Source organism: Adiantum capillus-veneris, chromosome 4, assembly GCF_014529385.1.
Source record: "Adiantum capillus-veneris isolate H3 chromosome 4, ASM1452938v2, whole genome shotgun sequence".
NCBI lineage: Eukaryota > Viridiplantae > Streptophyta > Polypodiopsida > Polypodiales > Pteridaceae > Adiantum > Adiantum capillus-veneris.
Window position 1 is genome coordinate 68,891,403 of NC_140934.1, and position 14,816 is coordinate 68,906,218.

General features: G+C 38.8%; 1 pseudogene; it reads right to left on the reverse strand.

Moving 5' to 3' along the window:
* The window catches only part of LOC147459356 (amino acid transporter AVT1G-like), a 68,830-nt pseudogene that overhangs the window by 23,961 nt on the left and 30,053 nt on the right, over positions 1-14,816 (reverse strand).

Consider the following 14,816-nt stretch of genomic DNA (forward strand, 5'->3'; position numbering starts at 1 on the left):
AACAAAGAAGCACACATGTTCATGTACGATGATGAAATCTATGATCATTGGATACGCATCTTGGAGAAGCATCAGACATCAACTGCTCATGGGAGACAACCAAGCATAACAACCTTTAGATGCCTAGCTAGTTTGGAAGATAATGATGTCAAGCTACTACAACAAGAGCTGGCAGATGAGAAGATCTGCTTAGTGAAGCAACCACGTCAAGCGGGCATGCTCGACCTCACTACACGTGCAACGGTCTTAAAGAAGACCAGGGTTTTTGAGCCTCAAATGTTGATGGCATTTAAAGAGATAGATCCATCAGCAATAGCAGTTACTTCATGGGATAAATATAAGTCTCATTATAACATCACAGATGAGATTTACAAATCTCTCTTCACGAGTTGTACACAATGGCTAAATCTCCTACTACAAAAAGGAAAGGAGAAAGAGCCAATTCTTGAGATCACTAGGGATATGTGCAGTGGATCATTGCACAAAATAATGGCACTTCTAGTTTGCAATTCATTTTACCATGGACAATCAAGTGTGTTGGAAAGAATTTGGAAGGCATTGAGTTTCTCTGCAGTGAAAATAGCTCTAAAATTCGTGTTGGTGTTTGCATCATAGACACAACACACAAAAGTCTTACATCTAGTGGTTGGAGTGCTGCCCAATTTGGTAAAGTAATTGATGGAGTATGTGGGGTAGCACATCAACCATCAGAGTTTTTAGTTGCCGGCTTAGTCAAGTATCAGCATGCTGCTTCCCTAGAGAAGGCAATTTCTGAAAAAGCTAAATGGTATGAAATGCACGTTCTACCTTTGAGCTCCTTAATGGGATCAGAGACCATCCAAACATGTGCTCTTCAAGAAGTAATTTTTGGGGTTTGGGCATTTTTCAGTCAAGGAGAGCAGTACACCAACTACTCTAGTGTTAAAGAGTCATTGTTGGAGCCAATGCATACTCTCTGCATCAATGACGACGAGTATGATGCTGTGACCACGTCCAAATCCTTTTTTGTACGCCATGCAATCAAATGCATCTGTCTCAAAGAAGATGATCAAGTGATAGACATCTTCTCATTAAGCTATGGGACTAAAGAGGCACTACAACAACAGAGAAAGGTGATATCAGTTGCATGTAGTAGTTATCAAATGACACAATTGGAATCTCTTTGCCATTCCATAGTGGAAGAAGACCTTGATCTTAGAAGGTGGGTAGGTGTGGATAACACAGAGGAAGTCAATGCCAAGGATTCAGAGGAAGAAGAAATTGAAGAACCATTGGATGCAAGTGCTGAGGCCATTCTAGAAAGTCTACGGGAAACAGGTTAAGCTAGCCACCCATGATATTACATTACTGATATTTAGATTATTATTGTTGTCATTTTATTTTATTTTTCCCATCTCAAATCTGCCCATGATGTTAAAAACATTGATGTTTGGCTCGTTATTTTTCTCAATTTATTTTCTCTGAAAAAATGTGAACTTGTGAGTTTGAGTTTTTTCACAATAAATGAATTAGACTTAAGTGTATGATATTATATGGACACGTTTTGGTAAATAGAATTCTACATTTATATATGGTCATAAGATATATATTATGTAATACTTTAAAGTTAATTGATCATACGAGGTTTGGAAAGAATACACTATGACTTGAGGATCATAGAGTTCTTTGTAGACATGACACCCTATGGCCCTAGGGCCATAGAATCCCCCAAAAGAAAATGGGATACCCTACAACCTTACAAATGTAGGGTGATTACACCGAGTCTCTAAAAGGGCACATAAGCATCTGGGTTACTCTATAGCCTTAGGCCCATAGGGTGTCAACATAGAATCCCCCAAAAGCATTTGGCTACCCTACAATCTTACGGATATAGGGTGATTACATAGAGTCTTTAAAAGGGCACAAAGCATTTGGGATGGTCTACAGCCTTAAGGCCATAGGGTGTCAACACAACTATCCTACAATCTTATGTATATAGAGAGATTACATAAAGTCTCTAAACGGGCACATGAGTATTTGGGCTATTCTAGAAGGAAACATAAGTTATCCAAGAGCATTTGAGATACCCTAAGGCCTTAGGGCCATAGGGTGGTGACATAGAATCTCCACAGGGGCACTTAAATCACCCCATGGATGCAAATCACCTAGCTTTTATGGACACATCTTATAAAACATCACATGAAACCCTATGGCCTTTAGACCATAGGTTGGTTATTCTAGGTCACCTAAAGACTCTTTAAGTGTTTCAAGAACATTTTTCGTTGGCCTTATATCTTGTGTCCATATACATTAGGGACATATATTTCTTATCTTGTGATTAAGGTTTAATATTCTATTGAGAATGAAATAAGCTAGAAAAAACTAAAAAGTATTTAGTCCTCAAAATTCCAAAATGAGAGTTTGAACAATTGATATATGATCATTTTTTGTTGGGTGTAAGTTCTTCTATTGTGAATTGATGGTGTAAGCGTTTGAAATAATTATCTTTGTATTGAAACTAGCTAGATTAAACATATTCGCTTTGAAATAATTATCTTTGTATTGCAACTAACTAGATTAAACATATATTCAACATTTTTTGTAAATGCCAATTATTTGCTTAGATAGTAAACATCGAGTATAAATGGTTATTGAAGCATTTGTCCTTTGGATTATGTGAAGATCTAGTTCTTTGATTGTAACAAAATTTTATTCAAAGATATAAAGTGCGAGTATTTTGTTCCAAACTATGATTTTGTTTCTCTTCCAGATGATGCAGAGAATTGGAATTTATATCTTGAATTTTTTTCAATAGAGGGAAGCTAGGACTAGTAGAATTTTTTAGCTTGTCATGTAGCAATCGGAACATTATATCAAGGTTTTTTGCAAAGAAATGATTGTATAATGTATAAACATTGTTTAAGTTTGTAAATTGGAAGTAGAAGGCAATGCAAGTTCCAAAACATATGCAATGCCATAAGGAGAATCCAACACAAATACTTTTGCCCCTCAGGATTTGTAAATCAAAGTTCCTAGTGAGCCGAACCTTCCATCCACCAACATATCAATGCATTTGTGAATTGAAGTACTTGCAAATTTGATTTAAATGTTTGAATGTTATGATGATATTTGAAGGCAAAGACCCCTTCAACTGTGTGGCAAAGCCAACAAATGTATGATGTATGATAATGATTCAATTTTGTATATCGTGTTGCATATTTATCGCAGTATTAACTTACACATTTTGCTAGCATAGAGGACACCCTATGGCCCTAGGACCATAGGATCCCATGTACAATTTCTCTTTTACCATAGAGGAAATCTTATGGATCTAGGGTCATAAGACGCCAACATAGTGCATAAATGGCTTCTTATAAGTATACACATAAACATAGTGCATAGACGGAATTTTACTATCATAAAGACCGCCCTATGGCCTTGGGACCATAGGGTGCCAACATAGAGCATAGAGGGCTTTTTATTAGCACCTTGTTGCCCTTGGGACGCCATAGTAGAGAATTCTCACACACATGATACCTTGGTCACTATCTAGCCCTTGGACCATATGACAGTAGAATAGAGGACACCCTATAGCCCTAGGGTCTCCTTCTATCCACCAACAGATCAATGCATTTGTGAATTGAAGTACTTGCAAATTTGATTTAAATGTTTGAATGTTATGATGATATTTGAAGGCAAAGACCCCTTCAACTGTGTGGCAAAGCCAACAAATGTATGATGTATGATAATGATTCAATTTTGTATATCGTGTTGCATATTTATCGCAGTATTAACTTACACATTTTGCTAGCATAGAGGACACCCTATGGCCCTAGGACCATAGGATCCCATGTACAATTTCTCTTTTACCATAGAGGAAATCTTATGGATCTAGGGTCATAAGACGCCAACATAGTGCATAAATGGCTTCTTATAAGTATACACATAAACATAGTGCATAGACGGAATTTTACTATCATAAAGACCGCCCTATGGCCTTGGGACCATAGGGTGCCAACATAGAGCATAGAGGGCTTTTTATTAGCACCTTGTTGCCCTTGGGACGCCATAGTAGAGAATTCTCACACACATGATACCTTGGTCACTATCTAGCCCTTGGACCATATGACAGTAGAATAGAGGACACCCTATAGCCCTAGGGTCTCCTTCTATCCCTAGGGCCATACACTGCCAACATATAGTATACATGGTTTCTTCATAGAGCAAACCTTTTAGCCCTACACTATAGAGTGGAAACCTAGACCATATAATGTATCCTACTAGCATAGAAGGCACCCTATGACCCTGAGGCCAAAGAGTACCAATTTAGGGCATAAAGGGTCTCTTCCTAAGTTGAATGGCACCTTGTGGCCCTAGGGAGCACCCTATGGCCCTAGGGCCATAGGGTGTCAACATAGTCAAATGGGGTGTAAACTTAGAGCATAGAGGGTTTCTTACTATCATGGAGGACACCCTGTGTCCTTGGTGACATAGGGTGCAAACATATAGCATGGAGGGTTTCTTGCTAGCATAGAGAGCACCCTATGGCCTTGGGGCCATATGATTCCAACAAAGAGCATAAATGATTTTTTGATAGCATAGAGGATAGCTTATTTCCCTGGGGCCATATGATGCAAAAATAAAAGAGTCTTAAGAAGGGAACCTATGCCACTAAATCACCATGGGGCCATAAGGTGGTCTTTGTGGAGAATGCTCCTAAAGGGTTCCTTGGCTATCCTATGGCCTTTGGGCCATAGGCTACCAACATAGAGTTTAGATGGTTTTTTACTAACATAGAGCTCACCTTGTGGCCTACGGTCTTTAGATTCTAATATAGAGTTTCAATGGTTTCATACTAGGCGTAAGGGGCACCCTATGGCCTTGGGTCCATAGAGTGTCAATGTAGAGCGCAGAGGTTTCCTTTCTAGCATAGAGGGCACCATGTGGCCTAGGAGCCATTTGATGCACCCTATGGCCCGAGGGCTGTAGGTTGCCAATGTAGACAAGGTTTCTTAGTAGCACTATAAAGGGTACCTTGTGGCCCTCAAATCTCCATAGGGTGCCAACATAGAGCGTAGAGGTTTTTTCTTACTAGCATAGAGGACATCCTATGGCCTTGGGGCCATAGGGTTTCAATATTGAGCATAGAGGCTTTCTTACTATCATAGAGGCTACGTTGTGGCCCTAGGTCCATAGGGTGCAAACATAGAGAATAGAGGATTTCTTACTATCATATAGGGTACCTTGTGACCCTAGGTCCATCGGGTGCAAACATAGAGCATAGAGGATTTTTTACTAGCACAGAGGGAACCCTATGGCCCAAAGGCCATAGAGTGACAACATGTATCAGAAAGGGTTTCTTACTAGCATAAGAGGCATACCTTGTCGCCCTCGGGTCATAGGGTGCCAACATAAAGCATATATGGTTTCTTACTAGTGCTCATAGAGGGCATCTTGTGGCCCTATGACAACCCATGGCCTTAGGGCCATAGGGTGACACATAAATAAAGTACCATATGGCTTTGAAGCCATATATCTATTTATATGTTGAGACCTCCCAACAATCCTAACCCTATGGCCTTGAGGCCATAAAGAGACATATTTTGGATTATCTTAAAGTCATAGAGATATCTACAAAGAGAATTGTATGGCCTGAAGGCCATAAGAAACTTAGTCAAGGAAATCATCCAATGCAAGAAGATCATGGCAATAGAAAATGAGACTTCTGCTCTAGAGCTTAAAGGCATAAATGTTTCTCCAATTATACTTCTAGGCGCCACCATCATGGAAAAAGAACTAATGTAGCTAGATAAAGATTAGGAATCTCTAGACAATAAGGAGCATAAAAATAAATTCATTGTAGATGTGTTGTCAGTTAGTAAATTTGCTATTTGCGATTAGTTTTTTCTAAGAGTGTGACAAAAAAGAGTTATCAAAATGTAGATACTTTGGAATCTAAAATTAGGTGTTCTTTAAACTTGTAGTCCTTCAACAAGATATTGCGGCTGACAAAGTTTTACTCGAGATTGCTGGTATAGAGGATGCTAATGCCATTGACCCTACTGAGAAAGATTCTATCAATCTCCATGTCAACCAAAGAGTTTCTGACGAAGATGACAAGAATCTACAAGTCTTTGAAGGTCAACTGCTACAACGACTAGAGATAAATTTAAAGAGTAATCTAATGGAAGAAGACAGTGAAAGTTCCAGAACATGTGCAAGGGAAGAAGAAGAATCATGAAAATATTCTAGTAGCCCAAGAGTTGGGAATTGGATTGCATAACACCACAACGGAAGTAGAAGGTTTTTTTTCCCTGAAAAGCTCTTTCAATTTCACAGTATTAACTTACACATTTTGCTAGCATAGAGGACACCCTATGGCCCTAGGACCATAGGATGCCATCATATCCCATGTACAATTTCTCTTTTACCATAGAGGACATCTTATGGATCTAGGGTCATAAGATGCCAGCATAGTGCATAAATGGCTTCTTATAAGTATAACTTACACATTTTGCTAGCATAGAGGACACCCTATGGCCCTAGGACCATAGGATGCCATCATATCCCATGTACAATTTCTCTTTTACCATAGAATACATCTTATGGATCTAGGGTCATAAGATGCCAGCATAGTGCATAAATGGCTTCTTATAAGTATAACTTACACATTTTGCTAGCATAGAGGACACCATATGGCCCTAGGACCATAGGATTCCATCATATCCCATGTACAATTTCTCTTTTACCATAGAGGACATCTTATGGATCTAGGGTCATAAGATGCCAGCATAGTGCATAAATGCCTTCTTATAAGTATACACGTAAACATAGTCCATAGAGGGAATTTTACTAGCATAAAGATCGCCCTATGGCCTTGGGGCCATAGGGTGCCAACATAGAGCATAGAGGGCTTTTTATTAGCACCTTGTTACCCTTGGGACACACATGATACCTTGGTCACTATCTGGCCCTTGGACAATATGATAGTAGCATAGAGGACACCCTATAGCCCTAGGGTTTCCTTCTATCCCTAGGGCCAATCACTGCCAACATATAGTATACATGGTTTCTTCATAGAGCAAACCTTTTAGCCCTACGCAATAGAGTGGAAACCTAGACCATATAATGTATCCTACTAGCATAGAAGGCACCCTATGACCCTGAGGCCAAAGAGTACCAATTTAGGGCATAAAGGGTCTCTTTCTAGGTTGAAGGGCACCTTGTGGCCCTAGGGAGCACCCTATGGCCCCAGGGCCATAGGGTGTCAACATAGTCAAATGGGGTGTAAACTTAGAGCATAGAGGGTTTCTTACTATCATGGAGGACACCCTATGTCCTTGGTGACATAGGGTTCAAACATATAGCATGGAGGGTTTCTTGCTAGCATAGAGAGCACCCTATGGTCTTGGGGCCATATGATTCCAACAAAGAGCATAAATGGTTTTTTGATAGCATAGAGGATAACTTATTTCCCTGGGGCCATATGATGCAAAAATAAAAGAGTCTTAAGAAGGGCACCTAGGACACTAAATCACCATGGGGCCATAAGGTGGTCTTTGTGGGGAATTCTCCTAAAGGGTTCCTTGGCTATCCTATGGCCTTTGGGCCATAGGCTACCAACATAGAGTTTAGATGGTTTCTTACTAACATAGAGCTCACCTTGCGGCCTACGGTCTTTAGATGCTAATATAGAGTTTCAATGGTTTCATACTAGGCGTAAGGGGCACCCTATGGCCTTGGGGCCATAGAGTGTCAATGTAGAGCGCAGAGGTTTCCTTTCTAGCATAGAGGGCACCATGTGGCCTAGGAGCCATTTGATGCACCCTATGGCCCGAGGGATGTAGGTTGCCAATGTAGACCGTAGAGGTTTTCTTTCTAGCATAGAGGGAACCTTGTGGCCTACGGGCTATCTGGTGCTCCCCTAGAGCATACAAGGTTTCTTAGTAGCATTATAAAGGGTACCTTGTGGCCCTCAAGTCTCCATAGGGTGCCAACATAGAGCGTAGAGGGTTTTTCTTACTAGCATAGAGGACATCCTATGGCCTTGGGGCCATAGGGTTTCAATATTGAGCATAGAGGTTTTGAGTTCACTGTGCCATCAAGGACAATCTACATGCTCATAAGGTCAAATCTTGCTCTATAACCTTGGGGGAATTTCACTTTATGGTCTCAACACCCTATGAATATAAGGCCATAGGGTCATAGTTTGGCATGTGTTCTTGCATAGGACTTACTAAGTGTAACCACAAATTAGCACCCTATGTCCCTAAGGTCTTCAACACACTTAAGATCTCTATATTAACTTTTTTTTTAAAATCATTTCAGGGCTTCTAAGAAAAAATGTTTTGCTATTAGACCATCACAAAATAGAGGAGCTCCCTTTCATATTACATCAAATATCACATTCAAACCAAGAGCAATGGTTTCATTATCTACTAACATCTTTCAAACAGGACAAAAGAACGCTTATCTTGGATTTAGAGGGTGTGCTTCTTTCAACATTTGAGCTTCAATGAAGGCCAACTTGGACCAAGTACATGTGCATTGTAGAAGATAACAATGAGGTGTATGTGGTGCGTCCAGATGCAGAGTATTTCTTAAGATTTTGCTTTGAGTTCTTTGAGTTTTGGATTTGGAGATGCCATCATTTACAAAAAGCTCAACACATAATCAAGACCTATTTTCCTACACAAAGTCACAAATTCAAGATGATTATGGATAACCCGTGCTGCCAAAATTCAAATTTCATGATCGGTTACAAAAGAGCCTATCACAAAAATATTTCGACCATATGGAATCTATTTGATTATTTAGATGGGGGCAACACTATAATATTTGATGATAGTCCATATCAAGTGATGTGGAATATGCAAGGAACTTAGATGATTTTTCCAAAGTTTTGGAACCAACCTACTCAATTGCTTTAAAGTTTTTTAAAAGATGAAATTGTTCCATGGTTATGTGGATGGTTGTATGCTAAAGACAAGAGAGACTATACCATAAGAAATTTTGTAATGTTCCATCTTGATCTTGAGACTCACTATGTAATGCAATGTTATATGTCTCAAAGGACTCAAAATCTCAAGAGAAGGAGGCCATTTTAAGTGTACTAGTTAAGTATTCTAAATAGCATCTACCAAGTATTTGGAAATGTGTACTTTTCAAAATTTAAACTTGATGGAATGTTGTGGGATATCTTAAAACATCTTTAAACTATTTTTTTAATGAAGTGCATATTCCTATTGTCAGGAGACTTCTCTCATTCAAGTTCTTTGGTTTCATTGTTTGATGCTTCTATGGTATTGTTAACTTTTTCTTCTTATTAATTGTCTTTATTAAGTGATCCAAACAATCAGAATTTCTTTACATTTGGTAGTGTTACAAAACGGTGTTATTTGAACACCCTCAATCTTGGAGATATCATACTCTTTCTAGCTAGTCTTTTATTATACATGCGATGAAGACCATCATTTTTATGAAACTGTCAAGTTGGTGGTAATCGTTATGTTTATACTTTATACTATTTTGACATAATCAATGTATACAATTCGTATTATTCACATCAAATGGTGTTTTTAAACACCTCCTTTTTTTGAGACACCATCTCTAAAACCTTTGAGTGAAGTTTTAAAGCATGTACTTGATGTAAAAAATCTTCATCTTAACATTGATTCTTTGGAACAAACTTATATTAGGAGTTTTTATATTGTAGTTTTATGTTAACACTAGGTTGGTAATGGGACACTTTTATGTCCCGGGACACTTTTATGTCTTGTTAAGTGACCATTTTCCTTGAATTATGTCAAGAGTTTCAAAATGGATTTTGAGGTGCTATCTGTCTAGAAAGTTGTCTCATGAGCTGAAAAAAACTCGACATTTTTTTCGAATATCAATTCCATCTTTAACCTTGTCCTTGCAAAACATTTCACAACCTAAACTGTGTGAAAAAACGGGTCTTGTTTTTGGCTTTTTTCAACTTTTTGCAGCTATACCACTCTACAATTCATGTTTGTGAGGTCTATAATGCTAGAGAGCTATCGTTAGTAGTCCTCAACATGTCTTGATGCTTCTAGGGAGAAATAAATGTTAAAGTTGTAAGTTATGACCAAATTACAAAAATTGTCAAATCCTGTTTTTTAGCCAATTTTAGCTCTTCTATGACTTTTTTGGTGGCTTTCATGATATCCAAATGCGGTTTTGATTTTCTATGTCACATATTGTAACATAAAGCTAATATTCTTTGAGTTTTGGGGCACCTAATACCCTATTTTGCATAGTAGACAACGATGGTTGATTTTTTCAATTATAGAAGAAAACGAAACATTCTAGTATATCAAGTATAACTTTTTCAATATTGTTAGTTTCTTGTGACAACTACATGCATTTTGTAGGTAGTAACCATATCTAGTCATAAGGATCAAATTTGGCTAGATATTGAATAGTTTCTATGGATTCTACAACTCATAATGTTGAACCCAGTTTTTTCATGTTTGCTGTATTTAGCACTTCATCTTTGTCCCCAAGATTCCCCTTGGTCAGAGATGTATTATTATTTTGACATGCTCCATGGCTCCTTATGAACCTAAAGGACAATAGGGAACTAAGAAAACATGCATATATTATTTGTATTGAGCGTGGCTATAGAAACTTTGATGATAGGTTTGCAGAATGGTAAAAATTCAACTTTTTTGTACCTATTTCTTTTGGCAAAACAAAAAATAGTGAGTGCGAAGCAATCATATGTTCTGATCACCAACCCATTGAAGTTAATAGGGAATTTATCTCAAGTCCTACAAAAATCCCTAATCTTATTTTTATGCAACAAAATGTAAGAAATGACTGTTTTGATGAAAATGTACTGGTCCATCAACTTTGGAGGCTTGGTGTGACCAAAAGATGAGAAATTTGACAAGTTTCTTATTTTTTCCATGTGTAGTATGTCTTGAACTATAACCTCATGAAAGGAATTTACAAAATGAGTGGATCTACTATGGTTTTGGAGGTTTTTTTCAAAACCCTGAAATGAAACTTTTATGTCCTGTTAGGTTACCAACCTAGTGTTAAGAAATAATTTCAAAGTTAGAATTATGATAGTTTATCTAAGTAAGTGCCTCATCTAACTTTGTATAGTTAAATAAAATACCAAATGGAATTATAGGTGCAATAGATGACATCTTATGGTCTTAGGGCCATAGGATACTCTATAGTATTGTTTAGATTTTTTAATTGTTTGTGAACATAGATCATAGAGGGTTTTTCTCACTACCATAGAGGATATCCTATGGCTTTGGGTCCACATGGTCTCAATATTGAGCTTAGAGGATTTCTTACTAGCATAGAGGGTACCTTGTGGCCCTAGGTCCATAGGGTGCAAACACAGAGTATAGAGGATTTCTTACTAGCACAGAGGGCATCCTATGGTCTAAGGCCATATGGTGACAACATATAGAATAAAGGGTTTCTAACTAGCATACGAGGCACACCTTGTGCACTTGGGGACATAGTGTGCCAACATAGATCATATAAGGGTTTCTTATTGGCATAAACAACATCTTGTGGCCCTAAGACAATCTACAGCCTTAGGGACATAGGGTGGCACATAAATAAAGTCCCATATGGCTTTGAAGGACTGGACCTCTTTATACATTGGGACCAGCTAACAATCCTAACCCTATGGCCTTGAGGTCATAAAGAGACATATTAAAGTCATAGACATGTCTACAAAGAGCACCATATGGCCTTGAGGCCATAGGTGCAATAGATGGCATCTCATGGTCTTATAGCCATAGGATACTATATAGTATTGTTTTGACTTTTAAGTGTGAAATATTAGTTTGAATGTTGTTTAAATTATCGTGTATTTAAAACTTGATAGCATGCTACAAAACCATGACCAATTATTTTGTTATACATGGATTAAGGTCACCAAATTATGACAAGAGTGTTTAATAGTATTTGCCTTTACATATTATCTTTTTTAATTGCTGTAATCAATCTATATGCTGCTTTAAAATCATATCAATTGGTTTTTTTGACACCTCATTTTTTGAGAAGCTACTTCTAGAAGCATTTGTTGAATTTTGAAAAGCATTGATGTCATACAAATCCTCTTTCCAAAAACTATATTGGAGGTTTATTCTTAAATTTTATAGTAGAGAAATTAAAATAGACTCATACAATCACGATAATTTATCTAAATTAAAGGCAACTAGAGCTTGGAAATCATTAAATAACACAATCCTAACATACACATTTAGAATTTGGGAAACGGGATTTTCCCAAATTATCTAAAATGGTGTTGGATAGTCTTAGGAGAAGTACTCATTCGCGACCAGTACTGTCCATCACCACCCTCTTTATCACATAAAGTCTCTGTAGATGGAAATTTGTGCCGCCTCTTGTTGGTTCTTTGTGGAGATGATTTGCTGCCCCATGAGAACGGACTTGTCTTTGGTGATGCTCCAAGGCTATATGCATCGGTCGATTGCCTGAGAAAATTAAGACACTTTACTATCCAATGCTCTTTAACAAGATCAGCTTACTAAATTAAATAAATATAATATAAACATATACATTCACAAGAAATAAGTTGAAAGAAATAGATCTCTCAACTGACTGTTACACATTCTTAGCCTTTCTACGTGGTTATTTAAGCTAGAAGAATACATTAACTTGATCTTGCCACAATAGCTTAATATCGTGCATGTCTGATAACTAGGTGAGGGGGATGTGTAAATAACTACTTGAAAAAGGTTGAAACTGTGAGTACACTATTGCCAAGTCCAAGCAAGGAGATACTTTAAGCTACTACAAAACCATTTTAACCACCTAATGCACCAAGTTTCATTTTAGTGATGGCCTCTACTCACCTTATTTCTTATATGCCAAAAGAAGCCAAAGTCAACCTTCACAAATGCTAGGCATATATTTGCACCTATACAAGTAGGCATGTTGTCACCAATTTTTGGCTAAGAAAACTATCCTTGAGGAGCTGAATTAGCTTGATGATGTGGCAAGGAGCTTCGGTTGTTGGTCGAGGTGGAGAGGTGCTTGCTGACTTGCTAACATGAGGTAGAAATACATGCCCGACAGGTGGACACACATGCGCTCTTTGTAAGGCATGTGGACACACAGGCTGTACAAGCAAGGCAATTGATCTTGCAAGCTCCGCTCACAAGCAGTCCGACTACCTTGCCTTGCAGGTTCTACTCTCTCTAGGAAGAAAGTAATCCACCCTTGTCATCCAAAATTCACAACTTGGTACAAAGGAGCAACTGAGTCATCAACTTGCTACCCCTCTTTCAGGACGGGCTGAAAATCCACATTTGCATGTGCAAGAGAAGGCTGGAACTCCATATCAGCCTACATAAAGTCCTACATAGGGATAACTCTATCAACAACTCCAAGAAAAAACGTGCTTTGCAAAAGATCCAACAATCAGTCAATCCCTCTCCTTGAAGAAACACAGCCATAGGAAACCGCTTCCCAAGTGTTGAAGAAGATCCCACTGTTGTCCAAACAATTCTATCTCTAAAGAAGGACGAAAAATATGTTTCCTCCTTTGAATCCAAAAGCCGCAGGCTGGCTCCCCTTGCGAGAAACCATGGCAGAACTCCATCTGGGAAAACCAAAGCAATCCAGCAATGCTTCGTGTCCTTAATCCTCTACGGGGTTCCCCTCGGTGAAGAGGGGTCGGGGTAAACAAGCGTAGAAGACGGGGAAGTCGTAGACAATGCATAGCCTACACATACCCAAATCAGCCCAAACAGGAGAAAACGTAGGAAAAAACAGCAAGCTTTGTCACAAATTGTTGACATGTCAGGCCACTGAAGATCTAGAGGGTAAGGACTCCCTGAGCCTAACCCTAGCCAACCTGTAGATCCCGGCCAAGGGGCCTAAGCCCTAGACGGATTTACCAACTTGTAGATCATCGCCGAGTGGCCCAAATAATAAATTGAGTAAGGATTGAAAATCCTAACCCCCAACAACTTATGGAACTGACCGAGGGACCTAAATCCTTAAAAATAAAGCGTGCCCACACACACACACACTACCCTAACTTGCATAAAAGCTGATGATGTGGCAGCTATACAGACATTCCACGAATTGCGCTGGCTGCTGATGATGTGGTAGCGTTATACAAACAACCCTCTGAGTGCTTGCTTTTGGACCAGATGCTTTTAGAACTACTGCATTCCATGTAACTACTTTTGTGCAGGCTAAGGGCCTTAAAATACGTGTTGTGGGCTCTCTCTCTAGGATTCTACCGCTTGGAGAAGCAGAGCATAGCCATAGAGTTGTACCCTGTTGAAGCAATATAAAGAAATACCAAAATTGGCGCCATCATTTGGGGCTTTTTCGGAACGTTTGGCTGCGTTTCACTCGTTCCTTGTTACATTGGTATCCTCAGTAGAATCTCCCAGTTCTGCAAATCTTTCAACAATACTTGAATTACATGTTGCCGCCTCTGTTGCCTTAGGCTGTTCCTTCTCCTCCGGCACTAGAAAGCACAAGGGATTCTAATCGAAAATCTAATTAGTCTTCGATTCCTATTGGGGGAGTTTTCCGAAATATGGTTCAATCTCCTAAAGTGTACCCACTGCAACCGCCTCCTCCACCACGGTTGCCACCATCTCCCCCACCTCCACCAGGATACAATGCGTATGGTTTTCCCTATTACTATCCACGTACTCCGGTTGTGTACCAATTCAACCAAAATATTTCGAGGATGGGGGAACTACAGTAAAATTCTGAAGTGAAAGATAGAAAGAAAGCCTTGCAGTTTCCGCAATAGTTTGACAACATCTATGCCTTGGGGAGCTACACAAAAGAAT